Source organism: Hypanus sabinus, chromosome 21 (genome assembly GCF_030144855.1).
Source record: "Hypanus sabinus isolate sHypSab1 chromosome 21, sHypSab1.hap1, whole genome shotgun sequence".
NCBI lineage: Eukaryota > Metazoa > Chordata > Chondrichthyes > Myliobatiformes > Dasyatidae > Hypanus > Hypanus sabinus.
In genome coordinates this window covers 40,643,920-40,668,665 of record NC_082726.1, presented here as the reverse complement: position 1 = coordinate 40,668,665, position 24,746 = coordinate 40,643,920, and the positions used below count along the sequence as shown (strand labels likewise).

General features: G+C 41.6%; 1 protein-coding gene across 1 annotated transcript in view; it reads right to left on the bottom strand.

The window, feature by feature from the left end:
- LOC132378985 (pro-neuregulin-3, membrane-bound isoform-like) overlaps positions 1-24,746 on the bottom strand; it is a 695,506-nt gene that overhangs the window by 442,125 nt on the left and 228,635 nt on the right. The window lies entirely within an intron of this gene.

Sequence of the window (24,746 nt, the reverse complement as noted above, 5' to 3'; positions counted from 1 at the left end):
TGAAATACACTGTGTAATGCACTGTTCGACTTGAATCAAATCAAAACACGCAAGCGTCGGCATGCCTCCAGGGCCAACACAGCATGCTCACATCTTACTAACCGCAATTTGGACACTGGGAGGAAACGGAAGCACCCGGGGAGACCCATGCGGTCATGAGGAGAACTTTCTAACCCGTTACAGACAGTGGCGGGAACTGAACACAGGTCAGCGATGCTGTAAAGCGATTGCTCTATCCTGTCGCTGCAGACACAGTCCTTTTTTCTGTAATTGTTCTTGCAAATCCTTCTTCCTAAAATGTTCCAGTGTGAACACAACTAATTGTGTCTGGAACGTGCATATTAAGATTCCACCTAGGTTCTCTGTTTCTTTACTACCTCAGTTACTACTTATAGTTTATTAATAGATTTCTCAACCTGTCCTACCACATTCATTTGTTGGTGTACACACCGAGATCTCTCTTCTGTTGCCCCTCTTTTGGAATAATACACTCTGCTCTACATTGTGTCTCCTTATTCTTCCAACTAAAATGCATTGGTTCACCTTTCTCTGCATTAAACTTCACCTGCCGTTCAACTGATCCATCACCAGCCTCAGTTTCCACTTTACACTTCACAGTAATCAGAACCAGAATCAGGTTTATTATAACTGACAAACGCAGTGAAATTTGTTGTTTTGTTGCAGCAGTACAGTGGAATACATGAAACACATTATAAGTTACAAATAAGTAATATATAAAAGAATTAAATAATGAGATCGTGTTCATGGGACCACAGACCATTCATAAATCAGATGGTAGAGGGAAAGAAGCCGTTCCTAAAGCATTGAGAATGAGTCTTCCGGCTGATGGTGGCAAAGAGAGATAGTGGGGGTCCTTAAAGATGGATGCCACCTTTTTGAGGCATCACCTTTTGAAGATGGTCTTGATTCTGGGCAGGCTGTATCATCAACAAGATTAGAAATTGTGGCTTGCACCTTCAAGTCCAGGTGAGTGAAAAAACAATGGTCCTCAGACCAGTCTCTGGGTAACACCACCATCTCCCTTCCTCGATTCTCAAGAACAACTATTCACCATTCTTAACTAGCTTCATGATTATGGTATTAATACTCGCTCCATCTCTTGTGCTTCATCTCTGCTGATGAGCTTGTTATCTGGCACCTCGTCAAAAGCCTTCTCAAAGTCCATGTACACCACACCTCATCAAAAAGTTCATTCAAATTGATTAAACTTGATTTGCCCTTAACAAATCCTTGCTGGCTTGCTTTAATTAATCCATTTACTTGCAGATGATTATTAATTCTGTCACAGATCCATGTCCGTAAAAGCTTTTCCTCTGCTCAGGTTTAAACTGACTGGTTTATTGTTCTCTAATACCTCCATTATATCACATTTAAACTGCATCTAGTATCCTATCTATCTCTGTCTTCACTATTAAATTGGAAACACCTCTTCCCTGATAAAGGATCATTTGATAAAGGTCTCAAGAAAGCAACATCCATCATCAATGATTCCAGCCCTCTCCACAACCGGGTCATGTCATTTATTCCAGTGACCATTGGGTAGGAGGTCTAAATAATATTAAATTTGTGAATACTGCTAATATAAAGTAATCTGTCTGTGATATTTCTGCAGGTAAGTTTTTCACAGCATCTGTGTATACATGAAGGGCCTGTTTCTGTGCTGTAATGCTCTATGGTTCTACGTTCATGTGCATATGTCATTAAACTCAACTTTGACTTTGATCTTGTACTTTAACACTGCCTCAGCATCCATGTGCTAGCTTCCATATTTGCCTTTAATGGGCTCACTTCCCACAGCCATGACCCAATGTTCTCTTCAAGGTGTGCGAGTACACACATCTTTTGTGACTAGCATACAAAGGAATTTAAACTCTGTACTGTACAGAAGTTCATCTCTCTCTAGCTCACTGGCTTGTTAAGTATATTTCACAGTCTCATTTGTTTTTCCCGTTTCTGATGTGGATAGTGTTGCTGACAACACAGAGTTTGTGATGATCTGTCCGCAGATTCCAGAACTGGCTGATTTATGCTGTTCTAATTGAAGAAATTATTCAGTGCCCACACATTGTTGTCATTGGGCAAAAAAATTGTACAGCACAAGATTTTTGTGCATACTGGTCAGTACAAATTAGAGGGAACATTGTCACTCCCTTTTTCCTATTTACATAGCACAGGATACTTTTGTACTCCGATGTATGCATTTGGCTAATCTTTACTCATGCTCACTTTGATTTTCTTATTTTAACTTTCACTCCCACTCTGATTCTTTTGCGATCAGCCTGGTTCTCTCTAGTATTTTCAACTGGACTCTTGTCATAGTTTTGCTCCAGATTCCTATATCTATATTCTCTTGTGACTCCAGTAATGTCTCCCATCTTGTTAATGCAGACGCAGACTGTTCTAAAACTTTATCCTGTCATATTCTTTGTCTTATTTGTCCATAATTATTTTGCTATCCCTTTGAACAAAAATACAGATAATAATAAACAAAAAAGATTCTGCAGAGGCTGGAAATTTTGAGCAACACCCATGGGTATCTTGTGACTGTCACGTGACCATAATGTAATTGTGGTTCTGCTGGGCATGATGTAATGGTCTTGTGAAGGCGGAGTGATGTAATTTTCCCGCCAGTGGGAGGTCATGTGATGGTTTTTTTCAACAGGGTATAAAACGAGAACCCCTCCCTGTGACACAGGTCAGTTCGTGGCTCAAGTCATCGGTTACTCCATCCAGGATAGCTCCTGCTAAAAGAGCAGAAAGAGTTGGATGCAGAGTTTCGCCAAGGAAAGTTCAGTGCCTTTACGCCGTTTTATTTTCTTCATCGTAAATCCTTCGGGCAAAGTACTTCGACTTCAGTAACGTCATGAAAGAGGATATATTACTTAAAGGAAATTCTCTCCTAACTGACTGTAAATCATTTTGGACTTTTTTGCAATACAGTACTATTTAAAGTACTGAGTTCACATTTCTTGTTTTAAGAACTGTTTGAGCTGCAGTATAGCAGCCGACTTCTGGTTAAGTTAGTCGTTTGTTTACTTTGGGGGTTTTTTTAACAAAGTTTAATAAATGTTATATGTGTTATAATAAACCTGTCTCAATTCTAAATTCATTGTTGCCATATTGTAACAATTGGGGGCTCGTCCGGGATCTGAATCCATTTTGAGTTTAAATGTTTGTTTAATTATCGATCGGTGTTTTGGAAAAGAAGAATACCCAATTCTTTTGTTTGACTGGTTTGTGAGTGGTATTCAGCAACAATGAACATTGACGACTTCCTGGAATCGCCAGATTCAGCATTATTAGTGAAGGTGAAAAAAATGATGTGTTTGAGATTGCTAGCAGGTTGGAACTTAAAGGTATTTTGAAAGATACAACAAAGCCTGTAATTCAGAGAAAAATCATGGAACACTACATAGATTCGGGTGTTTTTGATGTATGGATTTTAGTTCAGTTCCCTGTGAGTAAAGCAGCAGTTCAGTTACACTTGGAATAAGTAGCGTTAGAAAAGCTTCAAATAGAAGCTGAATTAAAACAGAAGCAATTCGAAGCTCACTTGGAACTAAGTCGATTAGAAGCTGAAAATAAACAGAGGGAACTTGCAATGGCGGAATTACGGTCCAAGAATCAGTCCTCTGGTTCAAGAAAAACATTTGTTGTTAGTCAGGAAATTAAACTGGTCCCCCCATTTAATGAAACAGAAGTAGAGAAATATTTTCAACATTTTGAAACTGTTGCTCTGATTTCTGAGTGGCCAAAAGAGAAATGGTCAGTGTTGTTACAGAGTGTAATTAAAGGCAAAGCACAAGTGTACACAGCTTTAACTGCTGGCCAAGCACTTGATTACAATACTGTGAAACTGCACATATTAAAGGTGTATGAGTTAGTTCTGGAAGCATATAGAGAAAGATTCAGAAATTTGAAAAAATCTGCGGAAAAAACTTATGTGGAATTTGCCTACGACAAAGCTGTGTGTTTTGAGAGATGGGTTTCCTCTAAAAATGTAAATGGGGACTATAATAAATTGAAAGAGCTGATTTTAATGGAGGAATTTAAAAGGAGCATCCCTGATGAAGTAAAGACATATTTAAATGAGAGAGACGCTGCTACATTGCAGGACTCTGCTAAATTAGCTGATGAGTATGCTTTAATCCATAAAAATAAATTTCCTCAGAGCAGAACTTTTAAAAGGAAAAATAACACAGCGAATCAAGGTAAGCCAGAAATTAAATCAGAAGTTAGTGAGAAAGGTAATGAGGAAGGAAAGCCTGTGAAGGAAAGACAGTTTGGTCCCATTTGTAATTATTGTAAGAAACCTGGTCACGTAATAGCTAACTGTTTCTGACTGAAGAGGAAGGTGAAGGAAGCCATCCCAGATGCTTATGTGCAACATACTGAAACATCTGTAAATCCACAGGGTTCAATAAACACAAATGAAGCTTGTTTAAAGTCTGACCAAGTTAGGAAGGGATATGATCATTTTATAACTGAAGGGTTTGTATCTTTGAAAGAAGGATCTACTCCAGTGCCAATAAAAATCCTTAGGGACACTGGAGCTTCTCAATCACTGATGTTAGACAGTGTGTTAAAATTTATTGATGAGTCTGAAACTGGTGAGGTAAACTATATACGAGGTGTTGGGAGTGCCCTTATGCCTGTACATTTGCATAAAGTAAATTTAAAGTCAGGGTTAGTTACAGAACTTGTTAAAGTAGGACTACAACCTAGCTTACCTGTGAAGGATATTTCTTTATTGTTAGGTAATGACTTGGCAGGTGGACAAGTTTTTCCAGAAGCGCATTTGACAATAAAATCAGAGGAACCACGGATGGATTCTAACACAGATTCCTCCTGTGTTGTGACTAGAGCTATGGCTAAAAAGCTTGATGTGCAGAATGAGGTTGTTTCCCATGACTGTTCAACTCAGGATTCAAGTTATGAGAATGTGTCAGAAACTTTCTTACATTCACTGTTTGAACACGATTCTTGGAGTAAGTCTGACCATGAAGATTTGTCTCTTTCTCAGAAGGAGATGATAGCAGAGCAGAGTAGAGACCCTAAGATTATCAAATTAAAATAACAAGCTCTTCTGGATACTGAAATTGATAAGGTGCCAGTAGGATATTATTTTGAGAAAGGAGTATTGATGAGGAAGTGGCGACGACCTACAATTCCTGCAAGTGATGAATGGAATATTGTTCACCAGGTAGTTGTTCCTAAAGTTTATTGAAATGAGATTTTAACCTTAGCCCACAGTGTGCCCTTGGGTGGACATCAAGGGGTGAAGAAAACTGTGGACAAGATTTTAAAACACTTTTACTGGCCTGGTCTAAGAAAAGATGATGCAACATTTTGCAGAATGTATCATACTTGCCAAATTGTGGGTAAACCTAATCAAGTTACTCCAGTGGCCCCACTGCAACCTATTCCAGCATTCGGTGAACCGTTTTCTAAAATTATTATAGATTGTGTAGGTCCATTACCAAAAACAAAAACTGGTTATCAGTACTTGCTGACTATCGTGTGCACTGTGTCTAGGTTTCCAGAGGCAGTACCACTTAGGAATATAACAACTAAAACTAACAAAGGCTCTTATAAAATGTTTTACTTATTTTGGGTTACCTAAGGAAATACAATCTGATCAAGGCAGTAATTTTATGTCTGGATTGTTTCAACAGATAGTTTATAAATTGGGAGCTAAGCAAATTACTTACTCTGCATACCATCCAGAATCACAAGGTGCTTTGGAGAGGTTTCATTCTACCCTCAAGACTATGATGAGGACGTAATGTGTGGAAAATGAAAGTGATTGGGATTAGGGTATATACTTACTTCTATTTGCAGTAAGGGAGTCAGTTCAAGAATCATTAGGTTTCAGTCCATTTGAACTTGTATTTGGGCATAGAGTTAGAGGACCTTTGGCTTTATTAAAAGAACAATGGATTAATAAAAAGGTACGCACTAATTTGCTGGACTATGTTTTAAAATTTAAGGACAGATTACATAAAGCTTGTAGTTTAGCCAGGGAAATTTTGAAATTGGCTCAGGAGAAAATGAAAACCTGGTACAATAAAGAAGCTAGGATGATGACATTTAAGCCTGGAGAAAAGGTGCTGGTTCTTTTCCCAGTGCAAACGAATCCTTTACAAGCTAAATTTCATGGTCTGTATGAAATTGTGTCTAAAATCAATGATGCAGATTATATGATAAAAACTCCAGATCGTAGAAGGCCAACACAACTTTGCCATATAAATATGATAAAACCAGATTATGAGAAACAGTTTGCTACTATGACCATTGTGGTCAATAATAATGAGTCTGATCTCACTAGGAACATAATGGACAATTCATCTGAAACTCATTCTAAACCCAACATTGTTTCTGTCAGATTACCAAACTCAACCATTCTAGAAAATATTGATGAGCAATTAGCTCATTTTCAGCCAGAGCAGAAGCAGCAGATGAAGCAATTAATTTTTAAATACAAAGATTTGTTTCCAGACGTTCCTAGAAGAACCACTGTAGCTTCACACGAGGTAGATGTTGAAGATGCTTATATTGACAATTCAGTTGCAGGAAATGATACTTGAGAAGGACATATTACTGAGGTGGAGAAATTACTTGAAAGGCTTTCAAAAGCTAACTTAACTATTAATTTAGCTGAAAGTGAATTTGGAAATGCCACTGTGACTTACCTTAGTTTTGTCGTAAGTCCAGGTTTGGTTAAGGAAAATAGTTCAGGAAATACATTAAACTCCAATTTAATAACAAAGGTTTAATGTTATAGGAGTACAATATTTTGATAACTCATATTAAAGTCAAAGATAATGTGATTGCTGATTGTCTATTGGTGTTGTATGTACCATGTATTTTTTATGGAGTGATATTTTAACATTTGTAACACTCCTACTGTATAGTAAGTTATAAGATGCTGTATGATAATACTATGTATACTGTATATGTTGTAAATTTTATACATTTGTTTTTTTTTTGTAAATAGTTAATTGTTAAAATTTTGTTTGTGACAGACCAAATTGTTTTTTGGAGGGAGGTGTTACATACCTGTGGGTATGATGTAATTGAGGTTCTGCTGGGCATGATGTAATGGTCTTGTGATGGTGGAGTGATGTAATTTTCCCACCGGTGAGAGGTCATGCAATGGTTTTTTTCAACAGGGTATAAAAGGAGAACATCTCCCTGTGACGCAGGTCAGTTCATGGCTCAAGTCATCAGTGACTCTGTTCCGCTGCATATTTGATTTTATGACGCAGTTTCATTTTAAAAGTGGAGTTTTAATTTCTACTGTAAGAATTGTTGTGCTGGCAGATCTGAAAATCACTGCCAGTCAAAGTTCAGTTGGACAGTGAAGAATTATTGAAGTTCGGGAAGCTTAAGGATTGAGGAAAATTTATGTTGTCGGCAGTAAAACAGGTTTGACCTTATTTAATCTTCGTACTGTTATGAATGTACCACAGCTCTGAGGGGCCGAATGGTGCGGGGTAGCCCCCTCCTTTGTGAGAATCGCAAGAGCATTATTGTGTTGGGTCAGAGGACCCAGGAAATGAGAGACAGACATGGCCATTGTCTCCTGGAGACAACATTTGTGGATTGGGGACTATGCTACATGCAAGTCCTCGGGTAAAGTGGGCTGGTTGAGAGAGAGATTGCATCACCCCAACCTGATCGACATCTACTACCCTGCGATTTAAGATAAAAGAGGGGCTGTAGGGACAGCCCCTCAGACGCACCAGAAGAAACACTAGCGATCCCGTAATAGCGGGAAGCCATTTGAAGGAAGCCACGTGCATTCGGTTCCCTTGCCTGGGGGCTGGTGGCTGGTACCACGGAAAAAGACTTGGAACTAACAACGGGGAACCAACTCCCCCGACTCAACGGATTGGCCTCATAAAAGACCCGGGCAAGTTTAAAACCGTCTCTCTTAAACCCAAAGAGCTGCAGCTTGAAAGGACAGTGACTTTTATCTTTCCATTGGACAATACAATATCCCCTAGACAAACAATAGAGCTATTGCTTAATTGATGATTATTATTATACCCGCGTTTTTAGATGGAGTATTGACGACATATATTATCTGAATGTCTGTATTAATCTTATTTTTGTGCCCCTTTATAAATAAAGACTTTTAAAAATAGTACCATCAGACTTCAACGGACCTCTCTATCTATGCTGGTAAGTGATCCAGTTACGAGAATTTCGTAACAGTACAAGGATTTAGTAACCTGTGTCCGAGATAGCTCCTGCTAAAAGAGTAGAAAGACTTGGATGCAGAGTTTCGCCAAGGAAAAGTCAGTGCCTTTACACCGTTTTATTTTCTTCATCGTAAGTTCTTTGGGCAAGGTACTTCAGCTGGGATTGGCAGTAACGTCACTAAAGAGAACTTATTACTTCAAGGAAAGTCTCTCTGTACTGACTATAAATCATTTTGGACTTTTTTGCAATATAGTACTACTTTAAAGAACTGAGTTCACATTTCTCGCTTTAAGAACTGTTCGAGCTGCCGTCTAGCAGCCGACTTCCTGTTAAGTTAGTCGTTTGTTTACTTTTGGGGATTTTTTTAGCAGTGTTTAATAAATGTTTTATTTGTTATAATAAACCTGTCTCAATTCTACATTCATTGTTGGCATATTGTAACAGGAGGAGGAATAAACAGTCAACCTGAGATGAAGGAACTCAGCCCAAAACAACAACCCCTTATTCCTCTTCATAGTTGATGCCAGAGCTGCTGAGTTACTCCAGTACTTTGTGTGTGTGGAGGAACAAAAAACCAAGGACTACTGAGAACATTCTGTAATGATATCTTGGGGCTGGGATGACTAACTTTCACCAGGCATATCTAATTTTACTTATGTGAGGTATAAACTTAAACACTCCTCCTGTCCATAGCTTTTTAAAGGTGGCAGAGTTGGTCAATAACGTGGATAAAAGGAATATAATTACAGAGGATATTCTAGCAGAGTTTACAACATTAATTATATCACAGCTCATGTGCTGTACGTATACATTTCTGCTTACTTCATTCGATATGATTGCACTGAAGAGCATGGAGGTATTTTTCAGACATTTTGAAAATGTTACTGGGATTAGGAAATTACAGTCATGAGGAAGATCTGGATGGGCTGGAGCTGTTTTCTTTGCAAAAGAAGAAAGTGAGGAAATACTTAACTGAAGTGCCTTAATTTATTACAATTCAAATGGAGTAAATTGGAATTATCTATTTCTCTTGGCAGGGGATCATACACCAATAATATTGACGTTAACAAAGTTTTAGGCAACTTACAGGACAGATGAGGAAACATTTTTACATCCAAGAGGTAGTTGTGATCAGGACCTCAGTGCCTGAAGCACTGGTCATAAACAGTACTTACTGCATGCTTGAAGATCCCTGACCTTCAGGGCTGTGGATCTAGTGTTGGACAATTGGACTGGACAGATCATTTGGCTAGCTCAGACAAGATGGGATGAATATCCTCCCTACTTATTGCATGTTTCAAAGTTCAAGGTGAATTTATTATCAAAGTACATGTATGTCACCACGTTTTTCCATGAGTTCTTCAAACATGCAGCAGAGAGACTATAAACCTTTGCTCTTTCAAGGAAAAATGAGATGAGCAGCAGAATGGATTTAAGGAGATGATGGAAAGAAGGGCAGAAGGATGTGCTGATAAGACTAAATAACAGTGATAGGAGGAGGGTTGTGTGTACTGTTGATAGCAGCATGGTCTATCCATTCAATGGATATGGGAGGCTACACATTAATGTTAATTATCCAAGTTCCTTTCAGCTCAGCAGGCTATTCTAGAGGCAACACGTGAGCCAATTGTGATCTGGAGACGTAAAGATCAGAGCTGATCAAAGCTGTGATTTTCTGTGCCAAGGATAAATGAGGAACAAGCAGGTTGAAACAGCCATCAGATGGTGTCAGAGTGACCACTGCAGATACTAATCTTGCAGATTTTTAGAAATACTACAATTTAGATTTTACCAGCTGAGCTTAAGAGTGTTCTGATATTCCACAGCAATCTATATAAAACCTGTGTTGAATCATTACCTTCAACTTCTCAAAAGAAGTAGATGATGGAATAGCGTAGGGAAATCCACTTTGGTAGAAGGAATAAGGGCACAGACTATTTTCTAAACAGGGAAAAAATTCAGAAATTAGAGGTGGAATGGGACTTGGAAGTTCTTGTGCAGGATTCCCTAAAGGTTAATTTGCAGGTTTAGTTAGTGGTAAGGAAGGGAAATGTGACGTTAGCACTCATTTTGATGAGACCGGAATATTAAAGCAAGGCTTTTTAAGATGTTGGTGAGACTGCACTGGGATTTTGTGAGCACTTCTGGGCCTCTGATGAAGCACGGCACGGCATGACTGCTTCATGTCCTCCTTCAGTGCTGCCAGGAAGGAGCCGTACCATGGGATATAAAGGACACCAAGGTCATTACCCTCTACAAAACAAACGCAAGGGAAGCGACTAGAACAACTGCAGGAGCATCTCCCTCTTGAATGTTGCTGACTTTGCCCAAGTTTTCTTGGTTGGACTGTAGTAGATGGCCGAATGTGTCTACCAGGAGTCACAGAGTGGCTTTCGTGCTGGAAGGTTAACTGTAGATATGATTTTCTCTCTCTGCCAGCTCTAGAAGAAGTGCAGAGAACAAAAGAAGAGTCTACATTACAGTTATTGATTTCACCAAGCATTTGACTTAGTCAGCAAAGATGGGCTCTTCTGTAGGCTACCCGCCAAGACTGCAGAGTATGATCAAATCCTTTCACAACAGCATGACGGGGATTGTGCAGTACAGCGGCAGCTCTTCGGTGCCTTTTGATATAAGCCGGGTGTCAAGTAAGGCTGTGTTCTCACCCCAATGCCCCTTGGGAACTTCTTTGTCCTTCTCCTGAGATATGCATTTGGCAATGGAAAAGAGGGGATCTACCTGCACACTAGGTCAGATGGCAGGCTGTTTCAACTCAGCCACCTAAGAGACAAAACTAAAGAACACGAGACAAGCTATTTGCTGATGGTGCATCAGATGCAGCCCATACTCTGCAGTAGCTCCACAGCTCGATCGATCGCTTCTCCCAGGCCTGAAAACAACTTGGTCTGACTCTCATCCTGAAAAACCAAACGTCTTGGGACAGGATGTAGAGACACCACAGATTACCACTGATAACTACAAACTTGATGTTGTTCATCAGTTCACATATCTGGGGCCCATCATCAAAGTCAGCCTCTCCTTGGACCCAGAAATCATTGAGCAGATTGGGAAGGCTGGAGTAGCTCTTGCCTGCATCACCACACGAGTCTGGGAGAAGTCCAAACTCCCAGTCAAGATGAAGATGGCAGCATACAAAGCTTGTACAGCAGTGTACCTGGACAACATACACTAAGCAGGGGAGAAGGCTCACACTTTCCATTTAAGGCACCTTTGTTGCATCTTGGGCATCTACTGGAGAGGCAGAGTACCTAGGGCTGAGGTTCTCTGTCATACCAGCCTCCCCAGTGTGTACACCCTGCTCAGACAATGCAGGTTACACTGGTTGCATCATGGCTGCTGCATGCAGGATGGCCACATTCCAAAAGGTATCTTCTAGGGTGAGCTGGCTTCAGGCCAGAGAACCGCTGGCTGCCTGCAACTGCGCTACAAGGACGTCAGCAAGAAGTGGCAGAAGAGAAAGGGGCCCGCAGAGGGGAACGTAGCAGCTTCAGAAGAGCTGAGGCCACTTACAGATGTGGCCTTAGCAACAGAGATGGCCACTCTCACGTTGGTCTCATCATCCACAGACAGCGCTGCACCAACAATGCAAAGAACTAGGACACTACACCCATGGTTGGCCTCGACCCATGGAAGGCCAGCAAATTTGGGCTCCTTCTCGAAGAAAGGAGGTGCTGGCATTGGAGAGGGTTCAGGAGAGGCTCACGAGAATGATACCGGGAATGAAAGGGTTAATGTGTATGGCGTGTTTGACGGGAGATCTTATTGAAACCTATTGAATATTGTAGGGCCTAGATGGAGTGAATGTGGAGACGTTTCCTATAGCGGGGGGGAGTCCAGGACCAGAAGGCACAGCCTCAGAATAGAAGGATGTCCCTTTAGAACAGAGATATGAGGAATTTCTTTAACCAGAAGCTAGTGAATCTGAGGAATTTCAGACAGCTATGGAGGCCAAGTCACTGGGTATATTGAAGGCGTAGGTTGATAGATTTTTTATTAATAAGGGCGTCAAAGGTAATGGGGAAAAGGCAGGAGAATAGGGTTGAAAGAGATAATAAATCAGCCACACTGCCTAATTCTGCTCTTATGTCTCAGGGTCTAAACAAAAATGAATTTTGCCTCGGATTAATGATTCCTGAGAGGTGAAGGTGGCTTTGGATTGAATGAGAGCAGGTTTTGAGGCTCAGGGATAAATAGAGAATGTGCTGGTAGCCATTTTCCTCTATATTGTGGCATCCACCACTAATTACAAACTGTTTTGACATTTATACTGATTATAAATAGCTCTATCCCTGCTGCAGGAGCATTAAAGGGTCATTGTTTAAGGTATGTTGTGGCTGGTCATCAGTTATCTTGCCGTCGTTAATGCAAGGAGACAGAAGGTTGGATATTAAATGAGAGCAAAGGACAGGAGGTGTAGAAGCCAGAAGCCCCACAACACCAGGTTCAAAAACAGCTACTTCCCTTCCTGAAGCACCAGCACAACACGAACCACCGGTTTAGTAATACTTTGATCGCTTTACAATAAACTGTACTTTATTTTCCTCAGTCCTAATTGTGTTCTTTCTTGTAAAAGTTATGTGTAATTTATGTTCAATTGATGTTATTCTTGTGTATGCTGTTTATCTGATGTGACATGCCTGCGATGCTGCTGCATGTAAGCTTTTTGCTGCATCTGTGCACATATGCTGTATACTTGTGCTCATGACAATGAACTTGACTTTGAGTGCGCTCTGTGGAGGACAGAGCTTAATCCTGTTGCCTCGCACACTGGGACCTTCTGACTCTGCTCCACACACTTCTGCCACTTCACCTTTCAATCCCACACTTCCACATTATGCAACAAACAAATTTAACCATCCGTACTCCAGTTCGCAATTTCTCATATAATGACGGCGTTCCGCGGGCCCACAGCAAAGGTTGGCCAACTTTCAGATATAGCCAGATAAATGTCAATTAAAATTCAGGCCACACAAGAGCCAGTAATGAGTGCCTCCAACAAAACTGGTTCTAACCATCTACAGCAATCTTTTGCCATCCAAAACACTAAAAAACAGAATGCCTGAAGAACTCAGTAGGTCAAGCAGCATCTGTGGAGGGAAAAGGTTTTGGTCAATGCTTCAGGACTTCATAGATACTACTTGATTTGTTTTTGTTTTGTTATAGGTTCTAGTATCTCACCACTCATATTACAAGGCATCACCACTGCTTATAAATTTAACTGTACAATGGCTATGAGGCCTCTTTGATGCTGAGCAGCCAGATTACCCCCAAGTAGGAACAAACTGGAATGCTCTTGATCTGCCTGCATGAGAGCAACTACAACAGGATAAAACAGCCCATGTGCCAACCTAGACACTTATTCCCTCCACTGCCAATGCAGGTTGACTACAGAATGCTCCACCTAGGACAGAGGTCGGCAACCTGCGGCTCCAGAGCCACATGCGGCTCTTTGATCTCTGTGATGCGGCTCCCCGTGGTTTGTTAGCTTTTGAAATGTAATTCGAAATTTGAAGATTATGGTGATCTTGTACAATATGAAAACTTTGCGGAGACACCATTTCCTGGCAGATCCGAACCGGCTCACAATTAGCCACCGTTCCGACTAAGGGAGATAGCCTACGGGGGTTTGTGAGTACGTGTCTTTTGGAGCATCCGCGCCCACGGGGACGGGTTGAGGGAGGCTTTAAAGCAAGGCTGTTTAGTTCGAATAAAGTTACCTTTGACTGCAATCTTTATTTTAGCGCTGCGTGTAGCGCTACACCGCTACAACGTGTTTTTTATCGCTATTAATATACATCACAACTGCCAATGCCTGACACCCGCCAGTGCGCGCTTTCTTTTAATTCTTCGATCCAAGGTAGGCTACCTATGTAGTAACCTTCAACCCAACGTCTTTTTTTCGGAGTTCAAAATGTTTTTGTTGCATGCAGAAATGTAATTTCGTTTTCTCTGCAGGAGTTCATCAATTTCAAAAATGCAACACATTATAGTTTGTTTATACATAGCATAAAGGCAAAAAAAAAAACCCGTTGTATGCAGTGTTATTTCATTTTGTGGCTCCCAGTGTTTTCTTTTCTGTGGGAAATGGGTCCATATTGGCTCTTTTAGTGGTAAACGTTGCCGACCCCTGACCTAGGAAATGCTCTGCAGTTACTTGCCCAGGCTATTCCAACAACACCTCCCATGACCTCAATCACCAAGAAGGGCAAGGCTAGCAGACACATTGGAGTAATCACTTCAGCAAGTTTCCAATTTAATCCTTAATGGCCTCCATTTCCCCATGCTCTGGAAGCAGACTGATCAGCAATTCAGCATCATCTTTTCAAGACAGCATAAGGGTGAGGCTTTGGCCTTGAATTGAAAGATTGTAATTACTAAGACAAGAATATAAATCCACTGGTCAGGAAGGGTTCCCTTTCAGTCTAAGTACATCTCTGCCTGATGAGTCCCTGTTATTCTGGGCTTCTAGTCAGTATTCCTGATATTGGAAAAGAATGTATCCAAAAGGGTTCGTTTTCTAGGGCACACCTCCTCTCTAGTTGTGGTTGTCTGAGGGACGTTAGCCTAAAATGGAAACCGTCCACAGATTCAGGGACTGTATAATTGGGAATCTCCTTTGGAACAGAACACCTGAAAGTTCACACTTAACACTGCAGCAGCAAACTAGTAACAGATGCCCCTCTTCCACTTATTCCAGCTGCTTTCCTTCCATTCCAACCACCCACACAATCCCACACTACCCCTCATTTCCCAATCATTAACACTGGCTACCATGGCTGCAAGTTAGGGCTCCCACAGGCACTCTGTTACCTCTGGTATCCACTAAGGATCTACATTCAGCTCTCTGCCTCTCCTACCTCCACATTTCCCCTGGGTAACATCATCTAAAAGCACAACGTCGGATCCCCCATAAAAAACGACAACACCCTATGATCACCACCTCTCAGACCCTCCACTAACTCTAAGTTGTCTGACTGCTTGACCGTTCTCCGATTCTGGACAATATTTCCTCAAACAAAGGCATAGCTTCTGTTGCTCTGTTATCAGATGCCTGAACGGGCCTCTCATACGTTAAAGATGAGCTCTTGAACTCCCAATCTACCGGGCTGTGACCTTTGTACTTTTTTGTTTATCCACACTGCACTCTGAAACCACTACACTATATTCTGTGTTCCCTTTTCAATTTACTTCAACAGCATATTTATTTATGGCGAGATCTGTCTGAATGGCGCACAACCGATTTTTCTAATAAAACCAATACCAATATTTGTTCAGTTTTCAGTAGCCATCACAAATCTGATACCCGCGGCATCAACTCCATCTCCCTAAGAACACTTTGAAAGGGATCCAGATAGTTTGTGGCCTTGGTGTTAGAATGTGCCATGTAGAACAGAGAACAGTAATGCAGAGTCTGGGCCATTCGGTTCACTATATTGTGCTGACCTATATATATCTACTCCACGATCAATCTAATCCCTCCTTCCTCCATCACCTATAACCCCCCCATTTTTCTTGCATCCATGTGCCTTTCTTAGAGTCTCTTAAATGTCACTAATATATTGAATTCTGCCTCTCCCAGCAGTGCATTACAGGCACTCACCACTCTGTGTAAAATACTTACTTCTGGCATCTTCCCTAAACTTTCTCCTCTTACTTTAAAAGGGTGTTCTCTGACATGTGCCATTGCCACCCTAGGATAAAGGTGCTGGGTGCCCACTTTACCTATGCCTCTTATAACCTTATACACCTCTATCAAGTCGTCTCTCATCCTTCTTCACTCCAAAGAGGAAAACTATCTTGTTCATCCTTCCTGATAACTTGTTCGGCATCCTGATTAACTCTCCTCTGCACTCTCTCTAAAGCTTCCACATTCTTCCTAAAATAAGGCCACAACTGAAACCATTTTATGACCCCTTCAGTAAAACATCACCAAACTCGACTCTTGTCTCATTTCAACTGCTGCTAAAACCACATACTGTACTTCCTTGAGTTACCTCAATGCCTCCTTTCTCCCACTCACTGTAAACAAGGGTGTTTGATGTATAAGAAACATGCAGGAACTAGATATAATCTCGACATCTTGAGATTCAACCAAAAGAGAATACTCTCCCCTTTTCTGAAAGCACCAGTTTTCTACACTTAATGTACAGTAGTTGACATAACATCCTAATACGCTCACTCTCATTCTCAGCCTCAAGTACATTGCAGGTCATCCAAAACTCTGTTGCCTTGTTCTAACCTGCAGAACATCCAATTCACTCATCATCCCCAAGCATGCTGAAGAATATTGGCTCATCATTTGGCAATGTCTTTATTTTTCCCTCCCAGTTTCTGTACCCTCTGAGGTATGTGACCTCCTCTGCCTCTGCTCTTGTCCTTATCTGAATCAGGTCTCTCCTTCGCTGGTGTCTTTTGACACTAAAGCTCTAACCTTGTAATTTCCCCTCGCCTCTCTTGAAATCTCTGCTCTGCACAGCGACTTTCATAACTGGCTTTTTGGTTATCTGCCATAACTTCTCCTTATGTGGCTCTGTTTGTGTTCTTCTGTCATTATATTGCTCTATTGGTTAACCTGAGTCTGATGCCAGCAGGCCCACAGGGGCAGTAACATACTCTTGAATATTTCTTTCTTTGGAATAACAGAAGATTTTAGTTCTGGAACCAAGATAAGAATGAGATGCCCGTGGTGGCAGCATGCCATGTCACACCCACTGCAACACTGTTATTTTCTTTCTCTCCATTCTTTTCCCCTCAATTAGGTTGACAATCCATAATCTAATAATTGTCACAGTGGAACAGCTCATAGAGTCTCTGCCTATCAGCTCCAGCTACCCAGGTTCAAGCCTGACTGTATGGAGTTGGCACAGTCTCCTTGTGACCTTGTGAGGTTCTCCCAAGTACTCTGGTTTCTTCCTGCATCACAAGGCATGGAGAGGTTATCCTGTGGTCGAGGAGGTCTTGGTGGTCTGAAGGGCCGTTTTCCATGCTGTGTGGCTTTATGACAAAATAACTGGTATAATGGATATGAGGGAATAACGAGTTACCCTCTAGTTAGTTAATCACTGGTCACTTAGCTTCCAGTTCTCTGGATCTTGATCTTATGAGGTTTGGAAGGTAAGGTTTCAATGTCATACAATATTACAAACCACACTGAGTGGGAACGGATCAGACTGAAACCTCTCTCTTCATTAGTCCACAGGGAAATATTACAACATCCTATTTGTTTAGCTGTGGGGGCATGCTCTCTGACTGTGGAAAATATAGAAAGATAAAGAAACAAATGACATATTCAGAAGGTGCAGAATCTTGCAGAGAATTTAACTCTCAGTGGATGAGAGACAGCTCTAACCTCACAGTGAGATGTCAAAAGACACCTGCCACATAATTATTCATCTCCTCTTGTCGCATTATTCAAACAGCAATACCTCTGGTGAGTTAGTTGCTCTATGCTCCTGGAATCCAACTGCTGACAGACATACCCAAGGGAGAGAGCCCCTGGTCCACCAGGCAGATGAGGCCACATGTAGCTGAGGGGTTGCCTGGGCCCTGTCAAATTTTGGGGAGGTACCTGTTGATATTGCCAATAATTACTTAAAGGAAATGCAAAGGTGAAGGGGGGAGGCAGATAAAAAGAAGGAAAGAGTGAGGAAAAGTTAGTGTGTCATCTCATTGAGAATGAAAGAGAAGTATAAAGGTGAATTGGATTGAAGGGAGCCTCCCTTTCTGAATAAAATTTTGAAGATTCTAGGCAATTCCAAGCAGCAGACATTGATGGAGGAACAACATCGGGCGGCTGACATGATTAAAAGAAAGACTTCCCATTATGATCCATTTATTATCAATTATTTAAGCTTCCAAGCAGATTCTGTTTTAGTTTGAGGGAAATGTTTTTAAAAGGCCTCTGACCAAACGTTTTATGAATAATGCTTCTTTCATACTTCTCAATAGTTTATAAAGCTTTTAACCAATGTGACTGACAAGCCATCCAGTTTCCTGGAGCATTTGCTACACAGCACCACAAGATAAGGACTTAACAATAACTCAGTTTAAAGACTATGGTCCCCTGGCAGAGGTTCAGAAGCTAATATCTGGCATAGAAATTCACGTTGCTACAATACATAGGAGAGAATTTTGCCTTGGAACATGCTCTACATCACTTGCACACATATAAATATTATCAAGGTCCTGGGATTTTCAGTCAATAACACAGGAATACCATCATAATTGCAACAGATTGATAGGGTTGATCAGCACCTAGGGACTGGGCAGCAAATTGATTTATTTTGAAGACAGCTTCACTGTTATTGGCAGGAGGTCCACACAGACTCAAAATCCCTATCAGATCTTAGCAGTCTGAAATAGTCCAGTTGGGTTTTTCTCTTCTGCCATCAAAATTCCACACAGTTACAGAACGGAAAACTTAGAAAGATACAGAATGAGACAAGGCCATAATGTCAGCACTGAGCAAGCTGCTTGTATATAATCCTCTGTTTGTATATAATCCATATTCCTCCATTCCCTGCACATTCATGTGTCTAACAATCTCTTAAAAACCACTATTATATCTTCCTCCACCATTACCCCCTTCAGTCTATTGCAGGCATCCACCACTACTTGGGTCAGAAACTTGTTCCGTGCATCTCCACAGCATCAAATCTTGTCCACTTAATGTTGAACAAAGGTTGTAGTGTGAAACTTCAGAGGATGTAGAAAGAAAGGCCTCAGCAACAGGTTACTGAGCACAGTTAAAGGGTCTGGTGGCATGGAAAATTCCTTCGCCCCACACACAACAATCCTGTTTTGCTGACAAGCATAGTCAATGCTATCCAGCCACACCTCCCGTCCCTTGCAATGTTGAACAGTCTGTCATGTCCAAGTCTGCAAAGGAAAGAGCCAGACAGAGGCCAATTTACACATAAACCCAGTAACAAGATAAAAAGCAGAATAAGTCATGGCAAACGTGTCAGGCATCTCATCCAGTAGGCCTCATGAATGATGTATTAGGAAGTAGCTTCAGTAAAAGTAGTTTGCTATTTAGCACACGGATTTGCCTCCCCATCTCCTTCTTGCATCAGTTGATGATTGTTACACTCTCACACCAATGATGAAAGTCAAGGAGAACCTCAATGCCTCCGATCACAATAAGGTCCACTTATCAAAATGATCCATCATTTTATAAATGTTTGCCTGGATTTTCTCATGGTGAATACTGAATTCTGACAAGAACGGGATCTAAATTTGGTACTTCATTGAAACTACAAACCGGGTTTATTTGCCACTGTCTGAACCATATTTTACAAGAGATATTGGTTGAAAACAGCCATAAGGAAAAGCAACCCTCCACTTCTCTATTAATATATCTCCAAAGCACCATTCCAGACACAAGATTCAAATTGAATCACAGTTGACTTTCTATTCCATGAATTATGGGCAAAATCATCTGTTTGCCTTACCATGTACAGATTAGAAGAATGAGATGTAACCCCGTTAAGGCAGGGATTCTAGGTTTCCCTCAGGTTGTGTTGTAGTTTCCTTGAGTGCGGCACTCCAAAACTGAGAGTATGGTCTTGGAATACAAGATAGGATGATTGGGACGGAGAGCACAATTGATTTCGTCACTTGGAAGGCACGAATCTTTGGAATTCTCCATTTCAGCAGAGCTTTGGGCATGTGATCATTATGTGTTTGCAAGACAGAGATTGACAGATTTTTGGGGAATCGGTGGATGTGTGGATTGCTCAATATTTATCCATTGTTTTGAGAAGTCTGGTGTTGGAAGGTCAGATATCAGAAGCACACGGGAAGGTAGAATCACTCTTGCCTGCTTTGTACCTGTTCTGAGAAACCGATCTTCTACACCAATGTTGACAAACTGTATATGCTTTGGTGAACGCGTCAACGATATCCCAGAGCTTGGCCTCCAAGTGTGGACAAAGAAAAGGGGCTTCTGAAACTTGACTGCTAAGGTCTGGGAGATCTTAGTTCTGCAGTGTATTCAAAAAAGTTGAAAAGGCCTATGTTATTTCTGAAGATTGGCTCTAGTTCTCTGGGAAGTTAGCTGAACTTGATGTCAGACATTGTGGTAGGAGTGGGAACAGCACACCTTTGCTTGACACCGATCTTCACTGAGATTGGTTCTGTTGTTGACACTATCAGCATGCTCACTGGGCTTACCTCCCAAGCACTGAGGCTCTAGTTATTCTCAATCTGCAATGTTGTTCACCTACCTGACCCCAGCTTCTCAAAACGTATCTTCCTTCTAAGTCCAGCCATAGGAAATTATTGCCAAGTGACAGAGAAAAAGATTCAATGATCATCTCAGAATTTTCTTGAAGCAGTACAGTATTCCATAGGATCCAGGGTGAGCTGACCAATTGGACACAAAATTAGCCTGGTGGAAAGAGACAGGGGTGGTAGTGGAGGGTTGTTTTTCAGAGTTGAGGACAGTGACCAGTAGTGCGCTGTAGGGATTGGTGCTGTGTCCACTGTTGTTTGTCAACGATATTAGTGATATGAATGACCATATTAACATGCTTAGTAAATTTGTGAATGATGCCAAAATCTGTGAAGATTAGTGTCAAGCAAAGATGTGCTATTGCCACTCTAACCACAATGTTTTGCATCACCTTTAACAAACTTCCTGCAGTACTGGAGCCAGTCTTCAGAAATAGTGCAGATATTTTCAACATTTGGTGACTACACTCCAGAACCAAGATCACCCAAAACTTAGCATTCAAGCTTCAGAAGCCTTTTGTCGTTGTCCACACTTGGATGGGTTCACCAAGATCAATGTTGGTGTTGAAGGTCACCTGGATACTAAAGAGCATTATCTAAGTTTACAAGGGAATCTAGACTAATTTTAGTGTAAGATAACACACTTTTGTAAGTTAAACCAGAGGAGGCTTACATCAGAAATGGTAAGGGCCTTGCAATGTTTTGTAGAAGAACCTAAGAATGAATGTGAATTGTTCCCTGAAAGTGGCGACAGAGTGGTGAAGAAGCTATTCGGCATGCATGATTTCATTAGGTGAGGAATTGGGTACAAAAGTCAGGATATCATGCTACAACTGTGCAAAATGGTGGTGAGACTACACTTGGAATATTGCATGCAAGTTCTCATTGCCAAAGTATAGAATGTCATCAAACTAGAAATGACACCAAAAAGATTCACAAGGATGTTACAAGAACTGGATGGCTTCATCTATAGGAAGAAATTGGATAGGCTGAGGCTTATTTCCCTTGTGCAGAGGAAACTGAGGTATTACCTTACAGAGGTTTATAAAATCATGAGAGGCAATAATGTGGTGAATGCTCACAGTCTTTTCCCCAGGTTTGGGAGTCAAAAACTGAAGGGCATAGGTTTAACGTGAGAGGGGCAAGATTTGTAGGGGCACAGAGGATGGTGGGTATTGGGAACAAGCTGCTAAAGAAAGTGGTAGAGATGGGTAACTGTGTTGCCTTTATGGCATTTGTTTAGTTTATAATATTTTCACTTTAGTAACTTGTTCGTTAGCATTTTCTAGTTAAAGTTAAGATTGTTTAAAATAAATTCGTTGTCTGTGATATATCGCGGCATGCGATGACGTCACACCCGGTTTCGCCGTGTCTTGTGTGAAAATACCGGTTTGGAGAAACAGGAAGGAGGGGGCTCACATGTGCAGGATCAGCGCAAGAAAAGTTTTCTTTCTACGCACTAGAAACATAGTGAAGCAACGCCGTAAGTTCGTGAGATAATCGATATGTTGAATTAAAAATGGTAACGCTGATTCTGTTAAAAGTAATGATGGTTGATAAGGTTTATGTTTTCGTTAGTTAAAGAGTTGCGGATAGTTTGTGTTGAAGTGTATTTAAAGCAGTCAATGGAGTAGGTAGATTCTGACTATATGCTGCACTTTAATGTAACATAGTTGTAGTTTCACTTTTGCAAGTATTTACGATGTAAATGTGATATCAAGAAGGAAACAAATACTGTATACATTTTGTATTGTTTTATCAACAGTTTTCACCATACGTTAATGTGGAAGAGTGAACAGTAAATAGTTAATCTTACTGCGATCCTGTTTTCATTGACTACGGTTTACCTCGGTGTTTAGTTCAGAGTTCTCTTACACCTGAGTGAGAACACTACAGTGAAAAGGCAGCATTATCAGGTGTTTCAAGTGCTACAATGACAACTCAATCCAGCATCAAGTCGTTGCCATCCAGCGACAGGGGCAGTAGGACATCATCAAGTAAGGCTGCAAGAGCTAAGGCAGAAGCCGCCAAGGTGCGAGCATTCTACGCCGAACAAGAAGCAAAATTGAAAATGGAAGCGGCTGCCAGAGAAGCCGAAAACCAGTTGGAAAGGGTAAGGATAGCGACAGAGTTAGAAGTGCTGACGCTACACTGAGAAGCAGAAGTTGCCGGGGTGGAAGCAGAGTTAATAGAAAATGCTGAAGAAATGCATGATCTGGTTGATGTAAAATCTACTTCAGAAAAGACCAGATTGGAACGCACAAGCGACTATGTCTAATCTCAAATAGACCTGAAGATTCGTTCTTCCTCTCCATACTTATACGCTAACGCCCCATTTCATGAGGAGCCTCAGTGAGGCCCAATTGCATCACATCCATCCAAGAAAGATAATTTACCCTTGCAACTCCGCGATGAGTTCAAGAATGAAAGGGCTGATGACAAATACTTCTCAACACCAAACTTACCAGATTTGGCGAGAAGGGAGGCAAAGGCTGAATTCAGAGCAGCAAATTCCATAACAGAGGAATGCCCTCAGTCATATACCCGCCGACATATTTCCCCAGGCCGCATGCCACTTGCGGATGAACCCATGGCACAATATTTAGCACGACGAGATCTCGTCACTTCAGGACTATACCAGTTTGATGATAAACCTGAAAATTACCGTGCATGGTACTCCACATTCACCAACGCTATCGACAGAGTCCAGCTCAGAGCAACCCAAGAGTTGGATCTTATGGCAAAATGGCTGGGAAAAGAATCATGCGAACAGGTGAGACGCATACGTTCAGTGTACATCAACAACCCCAAGCTAGCCTTAAGCAAAGCATGGGAGAGACTTCGGGAGGGCTATGCAGCCCCCGAAATTATTGAAGCGGCACTATACCGATGTCTGGAAAATTTTCCTAAGGTGTCAGCCAAGGACCACATTAAGTTAAGAGAGCTCGGAGATTTACTCATGGAGATTCAAGGTGCCAAAGAAGATGGCTACTCAACTGGTCTAGTATACCTAGATACTCCATACGGGATTAGACAAATCGTGCACAAACTTCCATTTGGGCTGCAGGAAAGGTGGGTGTCCATTGGCGCAGAGTACAAGGAAGAGAACATTGGTCGATTTCTTCCCTTCGAGTATTTCACTAGGTTTGTGTGCAAGGAGGCGAAGAAGCGAAACGGCCCTAGCCTCATGGGTCCAGGAAGCAGTACAATTTACACCAGCCAGATAAATCCACTTCGAATAATTTCAACATTAATAAACCTTTCTCAGTGCTTAAGACTGATGCCTTTACAACTAACAATGACCCTAGCAAGAAATGTCCATTGCATAACAAACCCCACCCCCTCAGAAAATGCAGAACGTTTAGGGAAAAACCCCTTGAAGAGAGGATGGCCCTTCTCAAGGAGAAAAAAATATGTTTTAAATGCTGTTCCTCTAACTCTCACCTTGCTAGAGAGTGTACGACCACCGTGAAGTGCCCGGAATGTAATAGCACTAATCATGATGGGGCCATGCATCCCGGCCCGTTACCACAAACCGACAAAGCTCCTTCACCCCCACAACAGGACGGCGGGGAGGGAGAGGCTCACTCCAGGACAACTGCTGTCAGCTCGAGCTGCACAGAAGTCTGCGGTCAAGCTCAGTCAAGCCGTTGTTGTTCAAAGATCTGCCTCACTAAGGTGTACCCTGAGGGAGCCAAAGACAAGGCCATCAAAGCCTATGTAATTCTGGACGATCAGAGCAATTGCTCACTAGTCAGTCCAGAGTTCTTTGATTTGTTCAACATTGAGAGTAATCAGTTCCCATACTACCTTAGTACTTGCTCAGGCAACGTGGAAACTTACAGAAGGAAGGCAGAAGGCTTTCGGCTCGAGTCCCTGGATGGTAAAGTCATCATCTGTCTCCCTCCACTCTTAGAGTGCAATGAAATTTTGAATAACCGCACTGAGATCCCGACGCCAAGTGCGGTGCTACACCAGCCACATCTCCACCACAGCGCCAAACACATCCCAGAACTGGATCCAAAAGCAGAAATACTCCTGCTATTAGGAAGAGATGTTCTCCGGGTGCACAAGGTTAGGCAGCAGGTCAATGGACCACACGACGCCCCCTTTGCACAACGCCTGGATCTGGGCTGGGTGGTGATAGGAGAGGTGTGCCTTGGCAGGGTACACAAACCGACGGTTAGCACACTCAAGACCAATGTGCTAGAGAGTGGCCGCCATTCAATTTTTCAACCCCACACAAGTGTCACGTGTATCAG